Source organism: Harmonia axyridis, chromosome X (genome assembly GCF_914767665.1).
Source record: "Harmonia axyridis chromosome X, icHarAxyr1.1, whole genome shotgun sequence".
NCBI classification, from domain to species: Eukaryota; Metazoa; Arthropoda; class Insecta; order Coleoptera; family Coccinellidae; genus Harmonia; species Harmonia axyridis.
Genome location: NC_059508.1, coordinates 3,036,086 through 3,059,690, shown reverse-complemented (window position 1 = coordinate 3,059,690; position 23,605 = coordinate 3,036,086). Strand labels below are relative to the sequence as shown.

The window sequence follows — 23,605 nt, the reverse complement described above, 5'->3', positions numbered from 1 at the left end:
AGCCTTCTCATAACTTGTCTTTTCCACTATAGACGTTATCAGAACATTTTTTATGGATTTCGGTTAAATAACCAAGAGAATAATGTGGTGCATCCAATTGTTGGTTGGTAATAATCCCAAATATTTCAACAATAAGTTCCAAGGCAGAGTACGTAGCAAAACCTTGGCAGTCATGCTTAGAACATTCGGGGAATGCCACATATGTTGAATGCCGATCGGATACGTCAAAATTTCAATTTGGACAAGTTTTACAAGCAAAATTGGTTTCTGTTTGGTCAGACAATTTGAGGAATTTTTTTAATCGAAGCCAGGATATCACATGTTTTCACTTCAAAGAGTGTTGTGAGACAAGTGTTCTCAAGACATTCATTGTTCATTATCTCGAAATTTTCAGATTGATGAGGTGTTGTTTCAGGCCACCTGTAGACGGAAATTGTTCCCCGATGAAATAATTAAAATTAATGACCATCTTATTAAGTACTGTAGAAACTGAAGTGCATAATAAGAACTCTCAGAGATGATACAGATGAAAGCTGATCAAGTTATACTTTATATCAAGCAGATATAATGTACATAGTTTGTCATTCCTAATTAAAAAGTGCACACCTCCAACTCGTTTTGAAACAGACTCTCAGCATAATTGAGTGGAGCTAATCACGGAGGTCTTGCCTTGAGTTTCCATTTCCATCAGGGGTTTTTCACATTACGCTATGTAAATTATGCCAGACTAATTTTTTTTAAGCTTAAATTGAAAAAATACCCTATGGTTATAAACTCTAACTACACTGCTATGAATCTGGAGTACAACAGAGCATTTTGTAACTGAATATCATATACGAAATCGTTCGTTTTAATTATTGATTTAACCATTCTCATTTTAATGTTAGTAATAAACTTATTATTATTATTCAATGAAATCCCATTCAATTCATCATAGTTTTACTACAGCAATATATTTGAAATCATATTGAAATAAAAGAATCTTGTTTAGGACCCCAAAATGAATATGTTGAAATCCTCAGTATAAGTAGGTTGCCTAGTTCATTGGAGCAGATGTTATAACAGAATGAGTGCCATCTTCAAGAACCATAACTTATCTCTGGAAACGAAGGTAAGAGACCTTGTAGTATGCTACATTGCAAATTCAATTTGTTCAAGGAAACAAGAAAGTTGATGGAAATCTGGGCGTACGACAATGCGTATCTTCGTGCATATGTACCCGATACAATGAAACTGTGAGATCATTTCTTTTCCTGGTTTCTTTGAATGAATATGGATAATTATCGCAGCGAAATTTATATAATTGTGTTCCTCTATTATATTCATAAAACCCTCAAAAAAGGGTTGTTTTTTTTTTGGTATATTTTCTTCATTAAATTCCTGATTGGTGCTCCTGATAAACGCTGAAAGTTTGAGTATTACATTGAGAGTCCTTCGTCAAAAGACAGCCCAACATCATTGTCAATTGTCAGCTTACAAGCCGAAGTATTTTACTCTCCTTGCTGTTAAAGAACTGTCAGACCTAAGTTCTTATCTCTTCAGGGAAGTTATTCTTAATTCTTATAAATTTATAAATTTCGGATTCACTTATATATATATATATATATTTCTATTTTGTAAAATATTGTATGTCAATTTTTCTGGTACCAGATATTTTAAACATTCAAATTGTGAAAAACTCGTGTAATCATAAGAGGTGTTTGATCGACCTAGGTTTTTGTCCCTTCCATTTGGTGAATTCAGAGATCAGAACCACGACCCAAAACAAACGACGGTTCGCGGGCATTTTGAGTTGTAACAAAGAGGTTACACATAATTTTGGCGCCCAACGTGGGGCAGTTAAGGTCTTTTTGGCCATTCGATCACTAGATCTCTCAGCCCAACATTATTGTCAATTGTCAGCTTACAAGCCGAAGTATTCTACTCTCCTTGCTGTTGAAGAACTGTCAGACCTAAGTTCTTATCAACTATCTATCTTAGCAAATAAAACGGCGGATTGCGATGGCTAGCACAGCAAAAGTCAATCTGTTGAAAATTTAGAAGGACACAATTTGGAAGGACGATTTGGAAGGAAAATTTGGAAGGACACAAAACTTCGGGTGCATCAATCTTTTCCGTTGCAACATATGCCTTTGAAACATGGACCATCAAGAGAGCGGATGCAAAGAGGATTAACGCCTTCGAAATGTGGGTCTACAGGAGGATATTGCGAATCCCGTGGACAGTACGACGCACAAATGAGTCTGTCCTTCAAGAACTACAGATTAATACAAGACTCGTCACGAAAATTAACATAAATATTCTGAGGTACTTTGGTCACATCACCAAGAGGAAAGAAGAAAGAGACTGATTATTGAAGGGAAAGTCAAGGGTCGACGATCAAGAGGCGGATTTTCACAGGACTTTCCTTTCCGAAAGCTTCTCACAGAGCTCAGAATAGAGACGAATGGTCGATCACAATCGAACAAACGTCATGACGTCACCATCTCCTTACGTAGGAGAAAGGACTGAGGAGGAGGATTATAAGAAATAAATAGATACTCCCTACTGCAGAATATAATTTGTAGCATGCTACATTGCATATTCAACTAAACAAGAAAGTTGATGGAAATCTGGGCTTACGTCAATGCGTATCTTCGTGTATGTGAACCCCATACAGTGAAACTGTCATATCATTTATATTCCTGGTTTCTTTGAATGAATGTTATCGATAGAGTTATCGCAGCGAAATTTAAAAAATGGTTTTTCTCTATTATATTCATGAAATCCTCAAAAAAGAGGTAAGTTGTATATTTCTCGTTACTTGTGAATTATTTTATTGTGTAGCTATATGTAATATAAATGAAAAATTTTGATATTCAGATTTACTTTGACAGAAGAATGCATCGGCCATTTTAACATTCCATCATTTTATGTGAAATGAATATTTTTTATTTATTATTTGAATATAATTCATTACAATCAAACAAATTTAAATACTTATTATTGATGTTTAAATGTAAATTTGTTTTACTATTGTGAATTTCAGTCGAAAATGAAATATTGACTTCATTGACTCATTTGTGAGTATTTTCACAAAATTGTTAAGTTGAGAATATTTTTCATAATATTTTTTTCATATTTTTTGATTTTAAGTTTTTTTTTGTATTTCTTTTGTACTAAATTCCTGATTGGAGTTCCTGATAAAAGCTGAAAGTTTGATCATTGAATTGAGAGTCCCTCGTCAAAAGATAGCCCAACATCATTGTCAATTCTCAGTTTACAAGCCGAATTTTTTTACTCTCCTTACTATAGAAGAAATGTCAGTTCTTCAATACATTCGTTTGTTCAGCGAATCAATAAACGTTTAGAAAACGAAAATTCAAACATTCTTGTTTACCGCAAATTAACATGTTCAGAAATAAATGTATCTTTTCATGATTACAACGGCAAAACCCCCCTGAACCAAATGACATAAGAAATGTCAAAAAATACATCAGTGTTGCCATTATAATCATTTCAAATTTTGTCAATCCCATTGGAAACACTTTTAGTTGTCTATTGAAATGAACATGAAGTATTTTTATTATAGGGTGATGTTTCACGTTATAGATGAAGTAAGTAATATTTCAAAATATTTGAATGAATAACATGTTTGTGAATTTTTGCAAAATATCGGTGCAGTACCTATTATTCCTCTCAGAAAAAGTGAACCGCAATGTTTATCTCGCCCTGTTGTCGGTTCTTCTGACTCATGAATTTTCCTGTTATGGAAATCTCTTTCTAGTTCCCTCCCTTATGGCCTCTACCTCCCTTAATAAGACATCATATGTGCATGGTTGAACGCTAATGGGATGATCTTTAACAGTCACAACGTAACCCTAACGCTACTTCCTAATGCACCATCGCTGTTCAATCTAATTATACAAGATAATTGTAGGGTGTCTTAATCCCATGATTTACATATGCGATTTTCTCTATATTCAACTACCTTTCTACCTACGCTCCATATTCCTCAAATTCTGATCATCGGCTTCTCTTCAAATTTATTCTAATTTCAATACGTTTAGACAATTGATTTTATGGAATTCGGTACAAAAAAACTAACAGAAAAATACAATTAAGAATGAAATATTGAAGGTCGAGTGACGCTACATTTATTGTTGCTTGGAAAATGGTTAAATACGAGTTTCATGTATTGATAAAACATTGGTTTTTGACAGGAAGAAAATACCTAAATACCTGTTGATTTCGAAAGCAAAGACACTGCGGTCAATGAGAAGTTAGAGGGTGTTAGAGTACATGTATCACCCTCAGAGGTGTCCAAGATGACGATTAAAGTCAAATTTTGAGAAAAAATGTGTTTTCACTGGCGAGGACTTATTGATTAAAGTGTTAAAGGACATTGGAAATATTTTCGATATAATGGACTGTATAAAATAATAAGTCGTGCACTGATTAAATCCATTATATCGAAAATATTTCCATGGTCCTTCGAACCGTATAATAAGGTCCTACGTGTACCGCATTCTGCATAGTGTGAAATCGTTACATTGAAAGACTGGTGACCTTTCTGTTCCTGTTTTAAAGAAGACATCATTGGAAACCAAGAAAGTGCCAGAGAAAAGTCCATCTTTCAAGTAGAAGTTAAGTTTATTTGAACAAGATAACTAGTGACCTTTCTGTTCCTAAGCGTTGGAAACCAAGAAAGTGCTAGGAAGTCTCCAGAAGAATACTGTTTTCGTGTGAGAAAGAACCAGAGCAATCCATTTGTTAAGTATCCTTTGTTTTACCTGCCAATACTATTTGAGTCAACAAATTTAATTCATTTATATACAGGGTGTTTCCTAAACATGCGGCAAAAATTCAGGGGGTTGTTCCTTGGACTATTCTAAGAATATTTTGTCCTTTGATGATTTTTGAAAAACCTATTTGTTTTGAAGATATAGGGGAAACAAAATTTCAGATAATAACATTTTATTATGAAAAATTACATGAAAATTCAACTCAACCTACAAAAACTGTTGGAAATGACCACCTCTAGCCAGCATACAAGCATCCAATCTTCTCCTCATTGACTGCCGAACCCTTTCAAAAACACCAGGATCATTTCTTATTAAGTTACATCACAAAACGAATTCAAATGAAAACCTTGTTTAATCTGTATTCCTTTACCATCTGCACTTATCAATTTTTAGTCAAAAAACTGGCCGTTTTTAGTAATTGGAATGTTGTTAAACAAATTTAAAAATAAATTGTACCTACTTAGTAAACACAGTGCGGTACGCATTTTTATTTAAACTATTATTAATTTTAAAAATATGAAAAATGTTGTTCGCCCTGTATCTTCGAAACAAAGAGGTTTTTCAAAAATCATCCAAGGACAAAACATGCTTAAAATAGTCCAAGGAACAACCCCCTGAATTTTTGCCGCATGTTTAGGAAACACCCTGTATATTCAGTAGGTATATTGGTATAATTCACCAAGGATAAAATGCTTGTTAGAAAACGTGCTAGTGTAAAAGGAAGGTTCGCAATAGTTGCAAAGAAATTCTAACCCTCTTTCTCGTAAACACGCTCTCGTGTAGTTCTATCTGTTGTGTTCATGTGTCAGTTGTAAAACAACATAATGTACTCGAGGTAATGTTTTTAAAAGTGTTCAAATAACCGTTTAATCAGTGCACGACTTATTATTTTATACAGTCCATTATATCGAAAACATTTCCAGACATCGAAGCTTTTTCCTAAGCCGAAGATAATTCTTTTAATGAATTCGTTTCCAAAACCTCTTCTTTTATCTAATCCATTCATTTCGAGGGGTAAAAATTGAGACGGAAAATTATACAAAATTACTGAAATTTAAAGCGTTCTGAAACAGAGTAGAACCACTCAATAATAAATCAGCATGACCAAGTTTCGATGTATTAAATTTCAACTAAGACTCGATTTTCTGGAAGCCGATTTTCAATAATCCAGGAATTTATGGACGGAACTTGTGTTTGAGTATTCTGGTCTAATTATATGACAATGTATAATTTCCGAACAAAGTTAAGATTACATGGAATCCGAGATTTTGATGGAACGTGAAAGAAACGGTGCCTGACGTCGATGTATTTACCTTTAATTAGCTGGATTCTTAAAATATATGTGTATAAGCATTCTGATCAAGAAGTTAGGCCATTAAAAATTCAATGGAATAACGATAGAAATTAATTTTTCACAAGGGTTTCCGCTGAGGGGAAATTATGAGGTTTCGTTCGTGTCATTTTATCCATGACAATGAATAAAAATAAGGGTACTCATTAAACAAGAATGTCGAAGAACGAAAGGGAGGAAATGTAATCGATACTGGCCGTTCTGTCACTCGATCCCCATTCATTTGGTTGTTCACTGTGGAGATGTTTTCTCCGCACAGTTTTCTATTATGACCTCTATTCATTCAGGAAAAAATTTTCGGATGATAGATTCCATTCTCTGCAAGAGTTCAGTAACTTCTAGTCACGTTATTATTGTTTTTTGAATACCACTCACCACTAGAAAAGCGATAGTTTCAATATTTACTCGGATAAAGAATCGATAGTTTCCATCAGATGACCCAAATGGAAAAATATTCAGAGAATTTGAAGCAATAATTAGGGCTACTATTTATGTATTGACAATTGGCAACACTGATATTGCCGGATGAAATCTGATATTGACATGGTATAATTTGACATTTTTTGTGTTATAAGTACTCATAACGTGTTGACACTCGAGCAAAATTTTAGTTGTTTGCAGTAATTTGAGAATTTCATCTCTGTCAAAATATGGATTTAACTCGTGAAAATTTTCGAGCTATGAAAATTATGACTTTCGACGTGGTCTAACTTAAGAAAAATGCATTTATCAACTAAATTCAACTTTTGGCGATGAAGCACCATTTAAAGCCACTGTATATCGCTTGAATACTGAATTCAAACTTGAACGTAATTCGCTCCCGGACGAAGTTAAAGAAGGTCGTCCAAAATACGTCATTGGGCCGAAAAATATAGATGCTGTACGAAAACTAATTGGAGAAGATCGTCATGTGTCATATCAGGAAATTGAGAGATGTTTAAGCATTAGTATGACTAGCATACATAAAGTTTTGCACGAACATTTATGTATTCGGTAGCTCTTTGCAAGTTGGATTCCACATTTGTTGAATGACGCTCAAAAAATTGCTCGTGTCGATTGGTGCCGTGAAATGATTTCGAAATACTAATGTGGTGCATCCAAAGCGGTATACAATATCTTCAAAGGTGACGAGTCGTGGATTTATGCATATGAGCCAATAAGAAAAGACCAGTCAGCAGTTTGGGTGTTTCAATGTGAAGCAAAGCTAACAAAAGTTGTTCGTTCTTGAGCGTTAAGAAGCAAATGGTGGCGTCTTTCTTCACGAAAACTAGTCCTGTGGCAATTGTGACTCTTGTAAAAAAAAAGAGACCATTCATTCAGAGTGGTATGAAATCATTTGTTTGCCCGAAGTTTTCGGTAAATTAAAAGAAACAAACCCAAAACGACGAATCATCTTGCAACATGACAATGAGAGCTTACACACATCAAACGCAACGAATGAGTACTTGGATACACAAAAATCAAATTAAAGGGTCATCCACCTTACAGCCCCGACTGACACTGAATGACTTCTTCTTCTTCCCAGAAATTAAAAATAAACTTCGTGGATAACCCTTGTCATCGCCCGGGGATGAAGAGGGTTGAGGCCCTAGAAACTCCTGTTTTAGAACTACCATCTTCTGATTGGAAAAATTGTTTCGAATAATAGTTCAATCGCATGCAAAAGTGCATAGATCTTAAAAGCGATTATTTTAAAAAGCAATGAAAATATTTTGCATCAAAATCGCTTGTTTATTTTTTGTATTCTCAAAACATGAATAGTTACCCTTGTTATTCATTATATCGGCTGAATACATGATTGATTCACTTCATTTCGAACGAAATGATGATCAACTTAAATTCCATGAAAATAAATAATTCCTTTCCTCACCGTTTGGTTTCATCAGTTGTACATGCAGAATAAAAAAAAAAAAACAATTTTGAGCCAATTCCATAAAAAATGTGAGCTTGCCTGCCAGCTATATTTTGACGTTGGAGAAAATTATGTTTGTTCAACTCCAGGTTGATTCAATGTCGGGGAATGTGTATTGTACAGAATTTACGTTGACAGTAATGTTATATTCAATATTTCATCAGCAAGAACGTCAATTATTCATATCTGTAATCAGTAATATAATGAGGAAAATTATGTATTACAGTAGCTCACACAAGCGGAGGAAAAATTTATTATGGAATTATTGATAGAAATTACGTATAGAGAAATTGAAAGCTATAAGAGGTAATTATACATTTCATTAATTCATTCAGGTATATAGTAAATAAGTATAAATATGCTGAATTGAAAAAAATAAATTTGGCCAAAATAATTGGTTGAAGACAATCATGGAAAATTCGTTTAGTTTTGGGTGGTGTGAACTAACGTTTAGAGATTCATCCCTATCTAGTCTTTTACGTTCTTCATTCAGGTGTTGTCTTCTACCAGGTCCTCGAAGTTTGCCCTTTAGATAATCGACTGAAGTAATTGATACTGATCCCCCTCAACACGTGTCCCAAGTAGGCCTTTGTCCGCCTTCTAATATATGTTAATAGCGTTCTATCCGCATGAACACTGTTTACGACACTTTATCTATTCAAGAAATCTTGAGCATTCTGTGAAAGACTCACATTTCAAACACTTCGATTCGCCTCAGAGTTGCGAACTTGAGTGTCCAGGCTTCCATCTCATATAAAAGGAGAGAGTTATTTAGAATTTTACCATTCGATCTCATAGTTTCATGTCAAATGCTGATTCAGCTGATCTTATTTCGATATCTGAGTGCAGACGCTCAGTTATCCAGGATCTCAAGTATTTGAAGTAGTTCACTGGTTTCATTACAGACAGAAAGCAAGTGGTCACTTGGAGAGTCACGTAAGTAAGTACAGACTAATCAATTAGGGTCTCTTCGAGGGCTCCACACTCGCTGTTGTTCCTGGTTAAAATAAACCGAATGCTCCACCTACGGTTGCCCTCTAAAGCATATCTCTTTGCTGTTGTTGGTGTGGAAGGTAAAAATTGGCGTGTTCTGTTCATCGCGGTTGAGTTTGCTTTGAATCAAATCAACAACTGGCTTGAAGACAAAGACCAGTCGATAAACGATTGAAGATACACTCGAACTTAAGCTGTGGAGGTCCCTGATCATGTAGTTCTCTTCAATGTGTGGCGGATTACCTCCGAATCAACATCGATGAGTCTTTGACCTGAGAGCCGCATATCAACGTGATAAGTAGCCGACTTAGGAAGTTCGCCTGAATATTCAATCAGTTTCGGTCAGTCTTGGATATTTAGTATGTCAAGACTGTATAATACGCCTTGATTCAGTCGATCCTGCAGTGCGGTATGCATGTGTGAGGTGGAGCTGTGGAGGCTTACTTGGAAAAGCTGCTATTCTGCAGATTAAAATTTAAAAATCATGTTTGAAAGACCTCGCGATTTTCCACGATCAGGGAACTCCTAGCGAATGTAGTGAATTCGAAACCCTGCACACTTTAAATGCTTTACACCTACACTACACAAGGAAATGATAGATCCCAGGAGTATATAGAAAGAAAAATTTGTCTTAGATCATCTGGAAGGGCGCTGAGGCTGGTTGTTTTAATTCATATTTTCGAAGTATTAATATATGAACAGTATGTTTATTTACTTATTAGTTTTTATTTAGTTCACGTTTTATGTCAATATTATAAAGTCAGATATTTCAGTGATGTTCATTCATTCATTTGATTTTGTTCACTTCTTCTATGCACAGGTCTTCTAGATCCACGTTGGATGTTATATTATTGGTTTTCGAGATAACCATGACCTTTGTCTCTTTTAGATGCATTTATATGCCGTATTCTCGTGTCCTCTCTTAGATATCATCTATTATTATCATTTTTAAGTCTTCCTCACTGTCTGCAAGTATGACCGTGTCGTCAGCATATCTCATGTTGTTCAGTGTCACCCCGTTAACCTTTATAACCTCTCCGATGTATTTCAGTGCTTCAATGAAAATTTCCTCAAATATATATAAATTGAACAGGAGATAATACAATGCTGCCTGACTTCTCTCTGAATTCTAAACTTCATACGATATGTTCGATTCTATTTTGATATTTGCTTTCTGATTCCAATAGAGATTTTTTGCGATATTTATTTCGTTATTGTCTAATCATTTTCTTCCTGAGACATTCTGATAGTTTTGAGCATTGTACTTCATTGAACGCCTTTTCGTAGTCAATGAAGCATGTATAAACATCTTTCTCTTGATCTCGCCTTCTTTGCTGCAAAAACATTGAGACAACGCAAGGCATCACGTACACCCTGAAACCAATTTGTTCACTTCACATCTCTGCCTCACATTTTTCATACTGGGGCCTATTAATCTGTAATCATTGCACTTTCAAAGGTTTTTTACTTTCAGGATCAGAGTGAATGTATAGATATGAGTCATATTCGAGGAAATTGCCTGGTGCTTTATATTTTTTTTAGCAAATGACCAATTAATTTAATCCTTCCTGTATGTTTGTTATCTGGTCCTGGTGATATACCGGTTTTTTATGGCATTCTCTATTTCTAAGTATTTTCAGATGTGGAATAACTCGAGACTATTCAGATTTTTTCCTAGAAAGTGGTCGGCAAACTAAATGAAGGACTTCTGAGAAATCGTCAGGCTTCCCAGCTTCAGAACGGAATAAACGAAGAAGGTAAAATACGAGATGTCCCTGCCGAACCATTCCCTGAATCATTTCTTTCGGATTAGAGAAAATTGGAGAGGCAATCTGTCTGAAAATCTAGATGACCGACCTTTGTGATTATTTGTACCAGATTCGCAGCCAATTTTATAGTCTCATCCCGGGAATGAAACGGAAATTAGTTTTTTTTCTAGCTCACTTCGTCGACTCATGTTCCAATTCTCACGCGGGTTCACCCCAAACTGCCTCATCTTTGTGCCAACTGAAGAATAAAAGCTAAAGAAATTGGCCATAGGGTACACAATAACTCTACAGCCAATTCATGCAGTTCCTAATTCAATCAATAACATGGAACTTCTTTGCAGAACTCGAAAAACTCTACTCGCCCGTCGTGAGAAGGATATTCGAATAAGTATTATTATCATTTTATTGAAACTTGTTCATTTCCTTATGGACACAAGTCCATATTAAGAAGTAAACGTGGCAAAACGACGCTCTCATATTTCTCCAAGTGAAGTTTTGGCATTGTACTTCGCCTGAAACCTCAAAGAAAATGTACTCAACAACTTTCCAAAGTTTCATGGCGACCAAATTAATGATTTGGTTGTACTTAAAAGATAAACAGACATCCATTAGTATTTATATGAACAATATTATAATGAATATTCCCCTTATTTCCTAGGATTTCTTGAAAATAAAATTAAAACATTAGAATAATCGCATATTCAATTTCAGTATTAGAGGTTCCCCAAGGTTCTATTTCACGACCGATAAGAGAACGATGAATTATTGTCTTATCGCATATAAAATAAATTATAAATTGTGAGAAGAATTGCAGCATAACGAAGCTTATCAATAAGTCCACAATGTCGAAGAATTACAGTCTGGCAAAACCATTATAGGTTCATATAAAATGAATTTCCATCGAATGAAGTTCGAAACAATAAAATATTAGCGTATTTATTATTCATCTTGAAGTTAATTTTCATCATTCGATGAATATTTTCACATGAGCTGAAATCGCATAATTATTCGATTTTTGTTCAGTATATTTAACAACATGTATGTTGATTATAATTATAATAGGTTGCGAGGTTTTGGGTCAATGCCTTTCTGTGAATATATAACATGAATGTTTCGCTTATAAATCATGAATATTCATTAATCGAATTGATTATCAAAATGGGATGTGTTGAAATATGGCTATTATAATGCTATCTCAGCTCACCTACAGTTGAAATGAGGCGAAAACTATGATTCGCTTGAATTCCATTGGCGTAGCCAAACAATTATTTTTGGGAGTTAATACCAACAAACTCTCCAAGCGGTATTAAATTTCATCATTTATGGTTTTCAAATTTCAATTTAAAGCTCTAGGTGTTTCGTTAAAAGGGTTTCCTTTCTGTGACAATACTGAGCTTTAATCATTAAGACAATGATAAGAGCAAAATAAACAAAAATCACTTATGCCAAAAAACATGAAATATGGAATACGGAAAATTTTGTAGTGTATGCAACCTGTATATTTGACAAGGAATAAATTGAAATGCTAAGCGAAAAGTACATATGGATCGAAAATAGAAAATTTGTTTGGAGATTTAGAGTGCTGATTCAATAATGCGCAATTGTACCCTTGGAAACCACAAAATTGTATTAATTTATATGTGATCTCTCCAAGGCCAGACTTGGCATGAAGATGACGAGCGCTCAAAAGGTCTTGAATTCTTTTCAAATTGATGTAGAGAACGAAAACAATTTTTTTTCCGAAAATACTATAGCTATTTCTTTTAGAGAACTAATTCAAGATTTCAAAACATCCCCTAAATTTTCTGTGCAATCATTGATTGGTGAGATATTGATGGTTAAAGACAAAAAGGTCCTTTTCAATTCAAAGTTCGATATTTCAGCGAGAAGTGGTCGTATCGAAATTTTGAAAAGAGGATATTGCAGCTGAATGAACAAGTTATCTCATTCATATAATGGTCAAGTTGGGAAAAAAATGTCCAAGTCTGTAGACTAAAAATAAAAACTGAAAAAATTTCGCAGAAATTTTAAATACTGTATTCATCAGGATTGAGCGGTACATGTTGCTCGAAAAATTTGTTCATCATGAGATCTCTAAACTATAAACTTCAAGCTTCAAAAATTTTTTTTCAAATTGAAATACGACCATTATCGATCATACAGCCATTTGAAAAACTGCTTAAAATTTCGAATTTTATTTTGATCCTTTAATTTATTCCCCTAGTGTAATATAATATAAAATTTCTTCTTGAAGAAAAAGTGGAACCTTCGTGCATATTTTGTTGTGCATTTCATCCAACGTTCATACTGTTTTGATAGTAAGCTAAGAGCCTGCGTATTCTCATACTGCATAAATCCGATAGAAGTCGACACACGAATAGAGGAATTGATAGTGGATTCACCTTCTTGAAACATAAATGCACTTTGAACGTTTTTATCCTTATTTTCGCTATCTGAACCGGCGACAAGAACCGTTCGTTCTGATTTGCTGTTGTCGTTTGTCACAACAAGTCTCATAGAATAATGTTCGCATAGGATATAGAAGGGTGTCAAGAGAATTAGAAACAATCTCTTTTGTACATTCCATCAGACAGGGTTAGGAAGTGTCATATTCTGCCATCTCAACGGAAATCCAAAGAATGCGATAGAACAGAAGAAACAAAGCATTGATAGTCGATGCCTGGGCCTCTCTGTGAAATTTAACTTTGATCGTCTATTCAGATATGTCTTTGTGTTTGAAAGCATCCCTAAGTGGGGAGCTTCAAACGGACATCGCGTCGAGAACGGAAGGCATACTGGCCAGAATTTGTTAAATCCCCCTTTTCCTCTCTCTGGAGAGTCAAAAATTCCGCTAATAAAAAGTGCAATATACGTTCTCTGCTCCTTCCAAAGAACCCACTATTTCTTTTTATTTCCCAGTTCGACGCAGTATCGGACGGTGTACCAATTTCTTTCGAACGCAATTCAGGTTTGAGATTAATTATACAGGGCGAATCAACATTGCGAGATTGGTCGAAAATACTTGGAAAGGACCACGCACCGCATTCAATTGGTTTTCGGTGAATTTGCTCGACTTTTTTTGTATGTTGTAGAACACGTGACGCTGATCAAATGTCTTCATTGCATCACAGCTCTTAATTCAACCGTTTTGATAATAAAGGATGCTGAAAATAACTTTTCTAGAATTTCAAATGACCATTGTGAAGAAATGACTTAGGAACTTGATATGATTGGACTCACTCTGTATATTTGCTGTGCGTGCAGGAATCGTATTCCTCTAAAGTGGACTTTAATCAGTTGTATTATCAATCGATGCATACTTGTTTTGGTTTATATTAGGTGTACAACTTTGCTTCCGCTGTTTTGCAATAGATGGCTGCAATAGAAAACGCCATCGAAATATTAGTCAATTTGTGTCTGCATCATAAAGTTACTCTCGATTAAACATGTCATTTGCGTCGACGGTCCAACTGAATATTCACGGTTCCAAGGTCATGCTCAGTATTTGGGGCGAACAGCTCGGCGTAGTGTATTATGAGTTGATAAAACCGACTGCAACAATCACAGGCGATCGCTATCGCACGCAATTAATGCGTTTGAGCCGAGCATTGAAGAAAAACGGAAGCAATACAACGAGAAAGATGGGAATATGAATATTCGAAATTTAGGGGAATTATCTTCACTTGGAACATTTTTATTAGGTCAGTTTGATTGAAATCTACCAAAGAAGGGAAGAAAATTGAACAGTTCTTCACATGTTCAAAAATAATTAACTGTAATTAATTCACTCTGGCCAATATCGAAGTACAACTTTTATGCAATAAAACTGACAACATAATTAAGTCGGCGCCTGAATAGTCAAATCTCATTTCTTCTTGAAAATTTCACTTTTTTCGTAACCTATTTATCTTCTAGCTAGAGCTTCAAAATATTCGACTCTGCTTTCAATAGACTTATTTTTTTTTCTTGGAGCATTCTCCTGAGGTGTGCAAAAAGCCAGTAATCACTGGGGCGATATCTGGAGAATAATCTGGGTGGTCAAGAAATTGGAAACGTAATTCGTCCAATTTGACCATGGCTCATATTATCGATTTGTAACAAGAAGCATTAAGTTTAAGTGAATTACATTGACAGTCCTGCACTAGGTTTCTATTTATAATTTTGATACGATTGGTTCTGTTGATTTCTCGAAAACAACATAACATAGAATCAACGTCTATTGTTACGAATAGTCTAAATGAAACATAATCTAGATGCAAAGATCGAATAGTCGATACTCGATATGTTTTTCAATTGAATATGGAAGCCGTAATTTTTGTATTCAGCTGATCCAGTAGAAAGTTCGAAATGTATGATCACATGAATTTCATTTCTACCTGACATATATGTTCCAATTTTCAGATTGTTTTTCAGGTTGAATAATAACGAAATAATTTGATGAATTTTATTGAAGTGGATGCTTTATATGAAGGTATAGAATGCTGAAAAAACTGGAGAAAATTTATGGCATTTAAATAAAGGCCATTTCGGTAATCAAGTGTGTAACCAGGTAAAAAAGCTTCACATCGAAATATCGGTTCTGTTATCTCTGCTACCCAAATAAATAAATATACTGAATGTCGTTGAAACAACATGACCCACCAGTTTGTATTGGTTTTTAATTAACCATACCATAATAAACGTATTTTCTTTCCGCTCGGGTTCTTGTTTTCATTTCATATGAAACATCTGTTTATCTACAATCAAATTTTCATTTATAGTCGTCGAATCATTTGCTCGATCATCCAACCGTTGTATCCTCTTCTTCCCGAATTCATATGTCAGGAATGTGGCAACAGTGCGTCTGCACCTGAAAATACGGAATTGCGGGAACACAGTGTACAATTATCTTTTGCGGAACTGCTAACAGTTTCGTGCTAATCTATACGTTTGTAATTATAGTTAATTGACTATAAGCAACAACGAAACCCACTAACGAGAAATTTCGACCTGTAGATTTTCCAATTTCTATCTCATCTGGAAAAGAAATGCCTTGAATGTTTCAGCAAGTTCTATTATCATCACGTCGCTTCGTTTTCAGACGGGTTCAAGCAATTTTTTTTTTCGAACGATTAGCATTTTCCACATTTATCGTCAGTTTTGGAGTATGTTCCACTTCACAAGAAGGGCGACAATGAAGATATTAACAATTTTCGTCCTATATCGTAAATTCCAACATTTTCAAAGATCTTCGAGTATTGTTTTCTTAACAGATTACTAAACTTCTTGGAGGTGAATGAAATTTTGATCCATAATCAATTCGGTTTTCGACAAAAGCGCAGTACAAACGTCGTTGTTTATGCTCTTCTGAAGTGTGTTGTTCAACATATAGAGAAGAGCACTTGCCTTGGCGGAATATTTTGTGATTTAAGCAAAGCTTTCGATTGTGTAAATCATGATATATAATACTTTTATTGAAAATCGAGAAAATGGGTATACGTGGAAATGCTTTCAATTGGATAAAAGACTATCTCAAAAACAGGAGGCAATTCGTAGCGATCAAAACATCTGAACAGAAGTCACAACAGAAATATGTAAAATCTGAATTGCGCGAAATTAAGACAGGCGTACCACAGGGTTCAGTTTTGGGTCCGGTGCTGTTCATACTATATGTTAATGATATTTTGAATGATATCGAGTGTGATTTATTCCTATATGCTGATGATGCCACTGTTGTTGTCCATGGCGAAAACAATTTATCATTGCAAGAAAATCTGCAGAGGAATTTAGGTATTAATAAAAGAAATAAAATAAAACACTTGACTATACGTTCCACAAAATTTGTGGAACGTATAGTCAAGTGTTTTATTTTATTTCTTTTATTAATATTGAAATTATGTTTCACCAAGTGATAAGCGAGGAATCAATTTCGATTATCAAGGAATTTAGGTAAACTATGGGATTGGTTCAAGATGAACTCACTGCATATAAATTCAGATACAACTGTTTATATGGTTTTTCATAATTATAATAGAAGTATAAACATTAATCTAAATCTGAGAGAAATTGAGCTGAGTAGAGTTAATCATGTACGATTTCTAGGTATCGATGTTGATGAGAATCTCAATTGGAAACATCAATGTGAGAGTCTCGTTAAGAAACTAAGTTGTTTCCTCTTCTGGAATCTGAAAGATGTCTCAATGATTGGGCAAATGCTTTCAATATTTGATGCTCAAGTATTATCTAGGCTTATATATGGAGTGGTTTCTGGGGTGCTTCGTCAGATGCTGACGATGTATTCATAGGTCAGAAGAGAGTGATCAGGTGTATGGCAGGGATTTCTAGTAGAACGTCATGTAAACCTTTCTTTAGAGGATATAATATTTCAACTTTACCATCAGTTTTTATTTCAGAAATAGCAAGTTTAATTTATATGTATAAAAGTACATTCAATAGGAATAGCGATTACCATCAATATTTCACTCGTGGTCAAAATAATTTAGTAATTCCTGCTTTTAAGTATAGGATAGGACGTCCCTCGCCTATGTTTTTAGGTATGAAGATCTTCAATAAACTGGATGATGAAATGAAGAATGCTAATAATATCGTTATTTTTAAAAGGCGTTTGAAATCATTTTTGTTGGAAAAAACTTTTTATGATCTTTCTGAATGGAGTTTATGCTTTGTTTAGGATTTGTTTTTGTTTGACTTTTTCCATAATGTTCTACATTCTTCTGGAAATGAAGTTATTATTTATTTATTTATGTCTGTGAAATTAGATTGGAGCGAATGTATATCTCCAGTGCATCAAAATTAAGTTTTGAAAAGATTGAAAAGGAAAATTTCACAACTTCACACGCGATGTAAGAGTCTATCGTCTAGTTGATATTCTATCAGTTCAACTCGAGAAACATTCGGCTGATCTACATTGAACAGTTCACTACAATATTTCTGTAAGTATAAAATGGAACAAAGTAATTTTCAGGCCTATATATGCCCTCATTTTTTCAAATGATTTGCTTATGTTGAAAGTACACTATTAGAGGTATAACACCTTTAGTGTTTACTTGTATCCTCTTCTTGGATGATCTCTCTGTTTTTCAATGTAAACCATTCGGCAATTATTGCAAATCAAGTTGTATATCTACTCTGGAACTCACGTCAGTAATATATCAGAAGAATAGCTGGATACTCAAAGAGAAATTTTTATTATACAATATCTTTTAGAACAATTAACAATTCGGTCATTTTTTACAAATGCAATGAAGACAGAACTAATAAAATTATCCAGAGTCTACAATTATTGGCCAATGGTTCAAGTTGAACAAACAGAAAGATCATTCAAGAAGAGGTTAAAAGAATCGAAGAAAAATATACCTCTAATAGTGTACTTTCAACATATGTAAATCCTCTAGAAAAATGAGTCCATGCTTTTTATGATAATTTCGAAATTCTTCATATTGAAAAAGAAAGTACAAAATTAACACTCTTAGAATCAAAACAAGTAGGTATAATTCCGAAATTAATTTTCGAATGGACAAATAATGTTAATTACAAATATTGTCAACTCATCCCCCTGTGCAGATAGTTTGGAAGTGGGTCTACAAGCTCCCTTTCATAACAATCGAAATGTAAAATTGACCTGAAGAAGCTACAATGTCGGCGGAACAATTGTTGTAAACATAAAATCATTGCTGGGAATTACATAATTCGTTTCATATTATTCGAAAACGAATTTTTATCAAGTAAGGAAAGAATCAATCAAATAGTCTGTAGGTAATAATTTCAATTCGAAGGAGAACAGCTTGTGCTTGTAAATAGCAAGGTATACGATCTTTTTTTTAAGCTTAAATATGCGTGGAGTGACACATTCATCTCTCCAATTCGATTCATGAACATGCTAAAAAAATTTGGTTTAGATTTTGTTAGGCGACAATTTTTCCAACTGCAAGAAATGTTGCTTAGACCGAATTTGTAAGTTCTATAGTTTAGAAACTCGACCACTTAATGTCCTTGAACTATTTATCCAAACAAATCTTCCACATCAAACGGAACACCAACATTTTTTTAGGATACCTATTCATGAATAGAATTGCTAAATTATGTGACATTTGACTGCTTTTGCCTTTTGAAACCATTGAGGGTGATGCAACCCTGCTTAGGCAAATCATCGTACACTTCAAATTTGCTATCACAAGATATTCCCTCCCAATCTAAATTGACCAATCTTGCGTTTTCTGGAAACATACATACAGAATTATTAGGCTGGTATGTGGGCCATCTATTTGAAAAATTGTCAAAACAATCCTGAAGAACAGAATGAAGATGTGGTTTGAATACTCACAATTATTTCACATTACATCACTTAATTACACAATAAACGAACCTAATACCCACAACACAATCACTAATCATAGCGGATCACTTCACTTTTATGCTATAGAAAACCGTTCATCGTCGTTGCTCAGTTTGAACTGAAATAACGTGAAGTTGTACAAGTGCAAACTGGTGAATCATCACACAAGTGACTGCTTATCTTCTTACGTAATTCAGTCCTTTTGTCTGTATCGGATTGACTTCACACTGAAGCCAATCGTTGTTTATACGGTCCTGTAAAATGATTCACTGTGTGGTGCTTCTCATCGAATTTGTGTGAGAAAGAAATGGATATACAGAGTGGCCGATAAGTGTCTCCAGAATACGCCTAGACAGGTCAATTTCCATCAGGAACGAGATATCTCATGATTGCAAGTTCGTAGTTAAGCTATATCATACTTTTAGGTGGATTGGCAACTCCCATAAGAATCTTGAATTGCATAATGGTCGAGTAACTTAAAGGGTGTTTTTTTAGGGCTATAGAACTTTAAATTACAATAAAACAATGATGGATTCGATGGATTCGGAACGATAATTTATCTGAAACAACGATGGATTATTCGATTGACAAGAATTTTATTTATACGCAAGATAATCTTGTGGCATTACATTTTAAATATGATTTCTGGCATATGACCGCCACGGCTGGCTCGGATGAAGTCCAATCTAGACGTCCAATTTCTGATGACTTTTTCCAACATTTGTGGCCGTATATCGGCAATAACACGGCGAATGTTGTCTTCCAAATGGTCAAGGGTTTGTGGCTTATCCGCATAGACCAATGACTTTACATAGCCCCACAGAAAGTAGTCTAGCGGTGTTGAATCACAAGATCTTGGAGGCCAATTCACAGGTCCAAAACGTGAAATTAGGCGGTCACCAAACATGTCTTTCAATAAATCGATTGTGGCACGAGCTGTGTGCATTGTTTTTGGAACCACAGCTCCTGGACATTATGGTTGTTCAATTCAGGAATGAGAAAATTAGTAATCATGGCTCTATACCGATCACCATTGACTGTTACGTTCTGGCTATCATCGTTTTTGAAGAAGTACGGACCAATGATTCCACCAGGCCATAAAGCGCACCAAACAATCAGTTTTTCTGAATGTAACGGTGTTTTGACATACACTTGAGGATTAGCTTCACTCCAAATGAGGCAGTTTTGTTTGTTGACGTAGCCATTCAACCAGAAGTGCGCTTCATCGCTAACAAAATAAAATAGACGTAGTGCGCGATACGTATTCCGCACAGAACCATTATTTTCGAAATAGAATTGCATTATTTGCAAGCGTTGTTCAGACGTGAGTCTATTCACGATAAATTGCCAAACCAAACTGAGAATAAATCACTTAACAGCTGTTGAATCGGTCGCTATCTCGAACAGTAATGCCAACTTAAAGTTATATACCTCGAAAAAAAGACACCCGTTATATCATACTTTTAGGCGGATTTGCAACTCCCATAAGAATCTTGAATTGCATAGGGGTCGAGTAACATATTTCTTCGAAAATATGCTAAAAAAGTAGTTTTTTCCATTCTTAACACAACAACAAATGTAGCGTCACTTCAATATCTTGATCCAGACTAAACTCTATGTTCATTCATTTTGCGTTTCTGAAGCTAGATACTAACGAAAAAGTGGTATGGCACTTGGGGTACTGTCTGTGCGCCAGGCCCACGACTTTTGAGTGACGGGTGAGTCCATCTTCTTTAGGAATGTGAAATATTACATGCTGAATATAAAGCAGATAACTGAGCAGCTTGCATAGATCATCAAGTGATAAATAGTTGGCACCTCTAGCTAGACAGCCTCAAAACGGAATGTGTCAAGTTTTATCAGGAGAATGTGTTTCTGTTGAAAGCGAAAACAATGTGCTTTTGTGTAAAATTTGCAGCGTTTATGTACCAAATTCCATGCATTCAACTCTCATAATTTTTGGAGAAAATTCTCCTAAAATTATATGATCATTGATGAAAAATTCGCTATAATTTGAGTTGGAAATATTCTCAGGTGCCCTCAAAACCACAAACGATTCTGTCTGCTTTGCTGTTCTTCGTAATGTCCCCTTCATCTGCATTTTTATTTTGCGTTATTGGCTATTCGAACGAGAATGGAAATACTGGCATAGCAAATGAGCATAGATATTATTCTTGAGGGAAGAACAAAAATACCAGAACCGCCTGGCACTTGCTATAGGATAACTTTACTCTTTTGGCTAACTGGGTCCACGTCGCTGCTCAAAAGTCGGAAGCTAAACTCAGAGTCTGTATTTAATGATATATACGTCCATTCCTAGATATTTTATTGGGGCAAACACGAACTTGCAAACTAGAAAATAAGGCACAAATGATTAAGTGTAATAGTTTGTTCCGCAGATATTTCATTCTGGTCGATATTAAGGCACGAATTTCGAGAAATATACATGAAAATGCATTAATGAGTGCCAGCTCATTTTTTCTCCACTGACAGACAGAGAAGATAACGCAGTTTTCGTCATACCGAAGATGTATGATGCAGTTAAATGAGAGATTTCTTCTGATTGAAAGTAGCAATTTATATTGCTAGACGAAATTCCATTCTGGTTAAAATTTGTTCTTCATTTGATACCTTTGTTGTTTATATCGGATCCAAATATGTTACAAATGAAAAATGGGCAATATAAAGATGTTCCTGTGTCACGTTCATGATTTAGGGAAAACTCTATAGATATTTCAGAGAGATTGTTTCCACCCTCATTTCACACTTATATTTGAAATTCAAGCTTGAAAATGTTACATTGTCTTTTTTTTATCCACACAATTATGTTTCAATTACATTTTAAATTAAATAGAGATCGAAATTCTTAGAAACTTCAAAAAGTAGTAGATTTATCAGCATCCTTTTTTTAGTGGTATCTATAACAAAACATTATTTCCATATGACATGCGTCATATGTCATGTGGGTTTCTACTAGCCCACTATGTGATTATGGTGTAGAAGAAACCATTGACCACTCGGTGAATATTTGTCCAATTTATAAATTTCATGGTGGTTTACAAGCTATCCATTCAGTTTCAGATTCCTTCTTAGAATGGGTCGCTAACTTCAAATCGATATAATGGAAACTAACATTTATGACTCCTTTCTGGTTCTTTTTTTTTTCAGATAACCGCTGCTGAAGACAAAGGATGGGGAAGATTTTGTTTGGATGAGTAGAAAGCGCTTCAATATAAATAATGTCAGCTAATTCTGTAAATAAATACACAAACCAGTCACTGCACCAACACGGGGAGACAGAGGTTTTGCTAAGGTTTTTATCTGTGCTCTTGTATCATACGTGGAAATGCATGATGTCCCGTTTACATTTCCTCTGCTAATACTGAGATTACATCATCTACATATGCTTTGTTGTTTGAAGTTGATAATTTTTCGTATAGGTCTATCTCAACAGAATGTATGTATTTCCATATGTGGCAAGTTACAATGAGCTATAACCCTTTCAAAGTTTCATCTGTTGATATAGAAGATATAGAAGTATCATTCAACATAACCTCCATACTATGCTATGTATGAATTTTGAAGAGACTTTTTTCTGAGAAAATTCAAAAATTCGCTATCGAAATTTGTTTCCATTGTTATCGTTCGTGGCTGGTTTCCTAAATGAAAGAAAAAACTGTGAATTTTCAGTTTTTTTTTTAAATGATGAACATTGAATTCTATTAGGTCAATTGAAAAATCCCCGATCTGATGCACAGATGGCAGTGCTAGTATTAAACCCATATGATTTTTAGTTAGTACCAACCTTCAAACGATACGTGTCAAAATTTGACAGCAGTCCGACCATAAGTTTGTGAGATATTGCGTTGTGAGTGTAGCTTCTTTCATTATTTGAAAAATATGAAAAAAAAAAGAATTTCGTGTGGTGATAAAATATTACATTTTAAAGGCAAAAGATACAGTTGAAGCAAAATTTTCGCTTGATGAAGAGTTTCCGGTATCTGCACCAGGAAAATCAACCATCATTGATTGGTATGCTAAGTTTAAACGAGGTGAAATGAGCACCGAACACGGCGAACGCAGTGGATGCCCAAAAGAGGCTATCACCGATGAAAAAAACAAAAGAGTTCACAAAATAATTTTGAATAGCCCTAAAGTGAAGTTGATCGAGATAGCAGACACTGAGAAGATATCATCTGAACGTGTACATCATATCATTCACAAATATTTGTACATGAGAAAGCTGTGTACAAAATGGGTGTCGCACGAGCTCACAATCGATCAAAAGCAACAACGTGTTAATGATTCTGAGCAGTGTTTGAAGCTATTCAAGTGCAATAAACCTGAATTTTTGCGTCGATATGTGACAATGGATGAAACATGGCTCCATCATTTCACTCCGGAGTCCAATCGACAGCTAGCTGAGTGGACTGCACACGATGAACCGAATCCAAAGCGAGG

General features: G+C 34.8%; 1 protein-coding gene and 1 long non-coding RNA gene across 5 annotated transcripts in view; both read right to left on the bottom strand.

Moving 5' to 3' along the window:
* The window catches only part of LOC123686716 (nucleolysin TIA-1), a 446,243-nt gene that overhangs the window by 209,293 nt on the left and 213,345 nt on the right, over nt 1-23,605 (bottom strand). Inside the window, exon 1 of one of the 4 annotated variants that reach the window (XM_045626960.1) lies at nt 19,133-19,355. The exons of the other annotated variants lie outside the window; for them this stretch is intronic. The gene's annotated coding sequence lies outside the window, so the exon portion shown is untranslated. Of the gene's footprint in view, nt 1-19,132; nt 19,356-23,605 lie in introns of those variants that run through there. 4 annotated transcript variants of the gene reach the window in all.
* Nucleotides 1-23,605, bottom strand: part of LOC123686720 — a 42,631-nt gene that overhangs the window by 14,954 nt on the left and 4,072 nt on the right. The window lies entirely within an intron of this gene.